Source organism: Oryzias latipes, chromosome 3 (assembly GCF_002234675.1).
Source record: "Oryzias latipes chromosome 3, ASM223467v1".
NCBI classification, from domain to species: domain Eukaryota; kingdom Metazoa; phylum Chordata; class Actinopteri; order Beloniformes; family Adrianichthyidae; genus Oryzias; species Oryzias latipes.
The window spans coordinates 8,337,436-8,345,032 of NC_019861.2; the positions used below are offsets into that span (position 1 = coordinate 8,337,436).

The 7,597-nt window shown below is 39.4% G+C and overlaps 1 long non-coding RNA gene across 3 annotated transcripts; it reads left to right on the plus strand.

Moving 5' to 3' along the window:
- The first annotated feature begins 1,116 nt into the window (after window positions 1-1,116).
- LOC110014339 lies at window positions 1,117-5,552 on the plus strand. 3 transcript variants are annotated; one of them, XR_002872777.1, is made up of 5 exons: window positions 1,117-1,165; window positions 1,328-1,477; window positions 1,878-2,011; window positions 5,086-5,211; window positions 5,506-5,552. It is a non-coding gene; the product is annotated as an uncharacterized LOC110014339 (long non-coding RNA). The 3 variants fall into 3 exon arrangements; XR_002872778.1 differs by lacking the exons at window positions 1,117-1,165; window positions 1,328-1,477 and adding an exon at window positions 2,830-2,969 and having other exon boundaries at window positions 1,756-2,011; XR_002872776.1 differs by lacking the exons at window positions 1,117-1,165; window positions 1,328-1,477 and having other exon boundaries at window positions 1,756-2,011.
- The last annotated feature ends 2,045 nt before the right edge of the window (window positions 5,553-7,597 follow it).

Sequence of the window (7,597 nt, forward strand, 5' to 3'; positions counted from 1 at the left end):
GCGGCCGGAGGAAGATAGAGGCTGTGACTGAGGTAAGTCTGCTAATTGCTCAAAAATAAGTTGGAAACTTGTTTTAAGCGGGATCGGTTATTTTATCTGTAAGGACTAACTTTTTTGTAGAGGAATGCTGCTGTTCCGCCGTGTATGTGCCTGTGAGGAGATTGAAAACTACGAGCAGGAGTTTGCTAACGGTTAGCCTCAGCCGTTTGAAGTTCAGCTAAATGCAGCCATTAAATAAATTAAGCTGTTGTTTTTATTGGTGTTGTGCCGCGTTCCGTTAAATACATTGAAATATATACATTTTTTCACTAGATAATTCTGTCGCCGTTTTACCGATGTACGCTGGCGTTGATGCACCGGTTGTTGTTGCCGCCTACCCCCCTCCCCTTTTTTTTCTTTCTGTCTTTCTTAGTAAGGAAGCCAGCTACTTTTGAAACGACCAGCTCCATAATTCCTTCTGATATTTATCAGGTCCGTCGAATTCAATGCGTTAATCATTTTCATCTGTAATTTGTAGGAGTCCAATAGCGTTTTATTTTTTTTACACCCCAGTATGGCGGTCCTTCCCATTTATACGTCAGCCTGCCTTAGCTGCTGTGCGCGCGCAGCCACCAATTCTCGAATGCAAGACAGTGACAGACTGTTTAGGTTGTCATGATCGCTCATTGTTGGTCAAGCAAAGTTTACACTGTGTTGTTGATTTTGAACATTCTCCTGCAGAGATTATTCTTTTTAAATGGAGGTCCGTGATTCCAGATACTCGTCACGATTTCCCATACCAAAAACTCATCTATAAACCAGGAAAAAATAAAAAAATTTAAATGAACTTCCAAGAAATAAATCTGTAGGCCCTTAGAAGCCAGTGCATTGTCGCCAGTGTTTTTTTTTTTTAGCAGTTCTGCAAATTCTGCAACATTGCTGTGGCAGCTAGTGTGAACTGTATATTTGCCATTACTATTTTAAAATGTATTAATTCATTTGGAACAGGGCTTAGATCTGAATAAATACTGTGTTGGTACCTTTTGGTGTTGTAATGTTTTTTCTTTTTTGTAATATATTATTTTTTTTTCCCACCAGGAAAAATGCAAGCTGTGCGTGAACATGTCGAACGCCAAAAAAAAATGTTTTGAAGTTCAGCTGACCTTCAAATCCTTTTGGGAATGCGGTGAGTGGAAACATCACAATTTCCAGCATTTTTCTTTACAGGAATCAGTCAACTTTGTGGATAAACTGTCAGCTGTGATGCAAACAGATTTTTTTTAATTGCTTTTTAATTTAAAGATAATTTCTGTGCTGTATTCTAAACATAATTTTGCTGTGTTCACAGCTGTCCAAAAGTTTAACATCCCAACCTTGGACTTGAAAGTGTTTTATGACTCAAAGACAGAAGTTGATGAGCAGGTTTTTGATCTCCTGTTGAAAAACCCAAACCTTGGTGTGTTGGAAATTTGTCTGGCCGAAGATACAAATCCAGAAGGTGAAGTTCTTCTTTTAAATTGTAATTTATCTATTTTGTTTTGAATGGTTTTGGGTAAATTCCCCTTTGATGCCTGAATTTATTTCCAAGGGAAATAATCTGAGTTTTTCCTTTTAAAGTACATGCTAAATTAAGAACATTTTTGAGTTGAAGAGTTTTGATTGTATATTTGCATCAATAGGAGTCTGAGGGTTAATGATTTATTTGACAGGATAGTGTGGGGAACAAAACACGGGCAAATAAGTGAGTTTTTTATCCTATTGCTGTCTTAGACAAGATAATAAATCTGCTAAACTGTTAAGTCGGTCAGTATTTAAAAATCTTTGTTTTTACTTTTTTTGTTTTTGCTATCATACTAATTTAAATATTACAGTAACTGAAAGCTTTAATACTTTGACAGATCAGCCGAGTTGTCCTGCAAAGAGCTGCAATACCAGTTGAAGTGGAGATACTGAAGTGGACTCAGATGACACAATAATATTACAACACAGTCCTACAACAAGACGAAGAGTTGAAGACACCTCTCTGGCCAAAGTAAGTAAATAATCTATTCACAAAGTCATTTCAAGCATTCAAAGTCAGGCTGTCTTTCCAATTCAGTTTAGTTGTCAAACAGTGCAGTAAGGCAGATCATCCAAACTAGTTTAAAGTTTTCTAGGGAAACAGCAGATTGCACCGAGTAAGTCACAACACATTGAATACATTCTGGAATACTGTCCTCATCATACAAACATATAATTCTTCTGTATTTCCTTCAACAAAGCTCTGCATAATTAACAAGATATTGACTATACGGGCGATAGTGGCTCAAGTGGTTGAGCGGGTCGTCCAATGACCGAAGGGTTGGCGGTTCGATCCCCGCTCCCACCAGCCAAAAAATGTCGTTGTGTCCTTGGGCAAGACATTTCACCCTCCTTGCCTCCAGTGTGGCTCCACTGGTGTGTGAATGTGCATGAATGATCCTGGTGATGGTCAGAGGGGCTGTAGGCCCGAACTGGCAGCCACGCCTCTGTCAGTCTGCCCCAGGGCAGCTGTGGTACATCAGTAGTTACCATCACCAAGTATGAATGAGGAGTGAATGAATAATGGACACAATGTAAGAACTTTGAGTGACTTGAAAAGCGCAGATAAATCCAATCCATTATTATTATTATTATTATTATTATTATTATTATTATTATACAAAGACAGGCATTGATTATGCAGTTTTTGAGGGGGAAAAATGTTTACTGGGACATGGTTTCTGCAGTTCAATTGGAATACACCTTCAAGTTCTTGACAGGACTGTTTTGCAGAGTTAACCGGCCTTAATTTCCCATCATGCCATTGTTTACGCTCCCGTTACCTTACAGTTCCTCACAACCCCCAAGCAACAGAATTGGCGTGCAATATTGGAGCTATCCAGCCTTATAGATGTGAGCCAGATGCCAATTCAGACGACAAGAATGAAGACAAGCGGAACAGGGAGCTTGTGGCCTGCCAAATGTAGCTTGTACGTAACAACTAAAAGCTTTCTCAAATTACCGTAAATTCCGGACTACAAAGCGCACCCGATTACAAGCCGCACCCACCCATATTCACGTGTTTGACTGCTTTTATACATACACAAGCCGCGTCAGAGTACAAGCCGCGCATGTGATAGCCGATATTGTCATCCTGACAGATCACGCCCAGCATCCCAGAGTGAGTGCAATACATTAGCACATTGTGGGTGGTGCCAATTTTGCCTCTGGGTCACGTATTTAAGTGTATCGACATCTGACAAACAGCATGGAGCTGTATTCTGTTCACAAGTCCCTCAGTTATGGTGTTTTTATTTCATTTTTTTTTTTTACTTATTGACAATCTAGGTATCTAACATAAAATTACAAACAGTAACCATATAATCAACATTACATCCCTCAGTTATAATGAGGAAATTTACATCCGCGATTCCACATTTCCCATGAGTCTTAGGGGCTAAAGGCGGGGCCAACGCCCGGCTCGCCATTTTGTTGTACGTGTTTAAGAATTAGCAGCAGTGCATGGAGGGGTGAACGGGAAAAGCTCTCCTTCCGCTTGTGTCGCAGCAGCGTTATGGGAGTAACAGGACTGGTTAGAAAACACAACGGTAAAATAAAGCAGCGGCGACTGAAAAGCGCGCGCCTCAGTGCAGCGCGTGCGTCAGAATTCGGAAGCCTCTGCACTCCGCGGACGCCTCTGCGCTCCGCTCCCGCCCCGCGCGCTCCTTGTCTCCCCTTCCTATCTACTCCGACACCTCTGGCCAGGGCAGCTTCAAGGAGGAGCACTTCGTCCCCATTGCGCCGGTGGATGGAGCAAATCGTTTCTGTGCAAAGCAATCGGACTTAATACTGTACGTTTTGTGTATGAGGGGCGGATGCGTTGTTACGTGTGGGAGCCATCAGACTGCCATCGGCCCCGCAGCTCAATCAGCAGGAGAAGATGTCTCCAGCTCACACGGAGGCTGAGTTTTTCAAAGCAAAATTCCGCTTTTACGGTTTCCTTAGAAACCGTAAATGGAGTGTAAATTCACTCCATGCGCTGTTCTCTCCGTCACGCAGCAAACCGGCTTTTCCAAACCCGTTGGTGACGGTGGACTTTTTTACGCTGCTTTTAACGATTGCTTTTAACTTGAAAGCTTCAACATAATGTAGCGGCGATCACGTGCACGTTGGGTCTAATGGCCCCAAAGGATTCTGGGATGCGGCCGGGCATGCGTGTTTCGTTTTGTTGAACCATGACTGAAGTGTCTAAGACCTGAAGTCAACTCCATGCTGTTTGTGTTGAATAAAAATGCCTCGTGCTTGGTGTTAGATAGAGAATTCAAACTATTCACTGAGTTCGAAAATACGTACATGGCGGCCGCCAATTAAATCCATAAATTAGCCGCGTCACTGAAAAAGCCGCAGGGCTGTAAGCGCAGGAAAAAAGTAGCGGCTTGTAGTCCGGAAATTACGGTACATCTTTTCATCTGCTCCGGATTCATCCCAATTTGAGAAAATAAATATTCAGAAACACAATGCTACATTTTAAAAAATAACTTTCATTGGAGTGGGTCCCCCATTTTTAACATGTCGCAGTATAAGTTTAAAAGAACACGTTTAAAACTGCACATCTTGAGTATTCACTCAAATTGGGATGAATCAGGAACAGACAAAATAAATGCAGTTTGAGGAAGGTCTCTATTGTGACGCACCACATGAAATGAGGTGGGTCAGAGTCCCTCTGCTCTGCTCTATTCTGATGCGTCCACTTGCAGACAAACAGATCCATTAACATCTTCATCATACTTGTCTGAGCTTGATCTAAACTATGGCCAGAAAGCTTCAATATTGCTCACCATTTTGGTTTCACCACTGTTAGTTTTAGGTTGGAAGGACTGTAAGCTAGAGGGAGAGGGCGTGAACAAAGGGATGATCGGACATCAGCAGAGGGTTACTACTGTGTCAATAGCCCCGCCTACAACTCGGAAGTTAATTTCTGATCAACTCCAAACCACTCTGCACAAACTGTCTTTAAACATCATCTCAAAGTGCTTTAACCCCAGTATCAGTGCTTGCAGTTGTATTTTTTATTATTAATATGGACTTTTAAATTTGATCCAATAGGTGGTTGCTGTCATTGGTGAGGATGCATCATCCGTTGACGGTCATGTGAATGTCCTGCATATCCAGTACAGCAAGGTGCGAGAGGATATACTAAAGAAGTACCCTTTCTTGAAGACAACCTCAGGGGTCAGTGACATTTTAAATCAGTTCTCAGCTTAAAATACATTTTGAATGTTAATATAAGCTGAGACATCTGCTAAAATGACCATTAACAGCTTTAACTTAATTGTAAAAACATTGTAATTTTCTAAACCCATATATAAATATATAGTCATTCAAGCTAAGTAATATTTATACAATGAGATCACTAAAGGGAAATGGCAATGAAAGAGGCAACAAAGAATATTAGAATGTTTTATGTCTTTTGTTTGTTTTAGTTAAAGTGAATGATTAATTTTCTAATTTTTTTTCAATTTTCAGTTGTTTGATGAAGTTGACCGAATGCATCCATCACCTGTCAGTTTAAGCCAGCGCTTCAAGGACGGCGTTTACCAGTATTGTGCCAAAGGTGCTTGAGCTTGTTCAAAGAAAAGCTCCATTAGCTAAAGTCTCCAAAGAAGCAAGGGAAGAGATGCTTGCAGAGGATCTACTAGGTATTGACATAAACGTAATCCTTGGTAATCTTTAGTGTGTTTTATAGTTCTTCTTTTTAGAATTCGTATCAATATTATCTTATCACATTTATGCATTTTATTTAAATTATTCATTTAAACTTGGTTATAAGTTTACTTTTTTATTATCTATTTTTAGAAAATGTAGAATGCAGTAGAAAGATGTACTTAAAATGAGGTCTAGTGCTTCTTTTGTTAATGTCACAAGTTTTATTTCATGGTTTAAAAATGGTAACTGAAGTGCTATGTGCTGTTTACAATTGATCAAATGTTAAGGTTATAGTTGCAATGAATGCAATGTGAACTGAAGGAAAAATATAGATTTTTCATTATTGTAAAATTGCTAATAATTGTAAATATATGCATCCTGTTGTGATACTGTACATACTGTGAAAAGTTGTATTGTCAGCATTGTAATTGTTTTGAATGTTTAATAAATGTGATAAACAGTATACTGGTCTTTTAATGTGCTGTATCTGGTACAAATTTGCCATCAAAGGGTACAAAAGGCTTGTCACTGGGGCAGTACCCTTAAAAGAACAAATTTGTACCTTTTTTAAAGGTACATTATGGTACCATAGCACTATAAGGTACAATTTAGTCCACAGAGGTACATATTTGCCTTTGAAAGGTACATACTGAAAGGGTACAGATATGCACCTATATGAAAGGGTACAACATTTGTACCCTTGAGGGTACTGCCCCAGTGACAAGCCATTGTACCTCTAAAGGTACAAATTTTGCACATTTTTTCTGACAGTGTAACTTTTTTACACATCGTGGTGTGTTGAGATGAATACGTTTCTGTAAAGTGACAGACCTTGTTTGAAGGATCTCAGAGGACTGTATATGGTTTTAATTCTTGTGCTATCTTAGATGACCCCACCCTTACTTTGACGTGTTATTCATACCATTACAAAGGTGGATAAAGGTGGAAAGATTTCATGTAATCCATGGACACCAGTGAAGATCACAAATCATTGAAAAAAAATGTTCAGAGCACTGTATAGTGGGTCTAGATGACCCAGCTCCCAATGGTAAAATGCCTAGGATAGCACAAGAGTTAAACGTCATGCCAGTGAAATACTGGAGGCTGCTGGGCTCTTTAAATGTGGCTGAACGTTTTTCCTTTTCTCCAGATGAGGACCTGACACATCACATAAAATGTGTTGTGACCTTTTTCAATATTAATCAGATTACAAGACATTACAAGAGAAAACAATGGGATATACTGATAGCTTTCATAAAACTACTACAGGTCTTATCTGGGATGAAACAACACAGAGAATGTGAACAACGAAGACCTGTTTTCTCCAAGGCTGAATCAATTACCTGATTACTGTACTCCCATAACAAACGCATAATTAATGAGAAACTTTAAACCTTCATGAATAACAAATTATTTGCTTGATTAATTGCTTTTTTGGAAGAGGTGTAGATGTGAAACGATTAGTATACCAGGATGTTAATCTGCTTTAAGCACTTTTTTAAGACCTGCTCAGATGAAAGTGGTCTTTTAAATTTGTTGTGGCATTTTTTCTGAATATGAGCATATATCCAAAAAAAAAGAAGGAAACGTTTGAAGAAGAGCATGTTTGTGATGTAGAAAATACACTACTGGTTATTTTAGGTTGGAATTATGAGGGATTCTTGGATAACATGTAAACAGAGAGCTCTCAGTAATGGGGAGGGGCAGGGTTACTCCACACCAATGGTCTCACCCACAACTCAGAGGTGAACTCCTGCCTCTCTGCAGAAACTATGTCACAGAAAATGTTTGTTATTGTTGGCTAAAAACGGCACAATCATAATTAAAAGACCACTGCGAACACTTGGAAAATAAATCTAAAGATAATCGGAGTAGAGCTTTAAGAGTCTTCAGATCTTGATTCTGTTTCAGT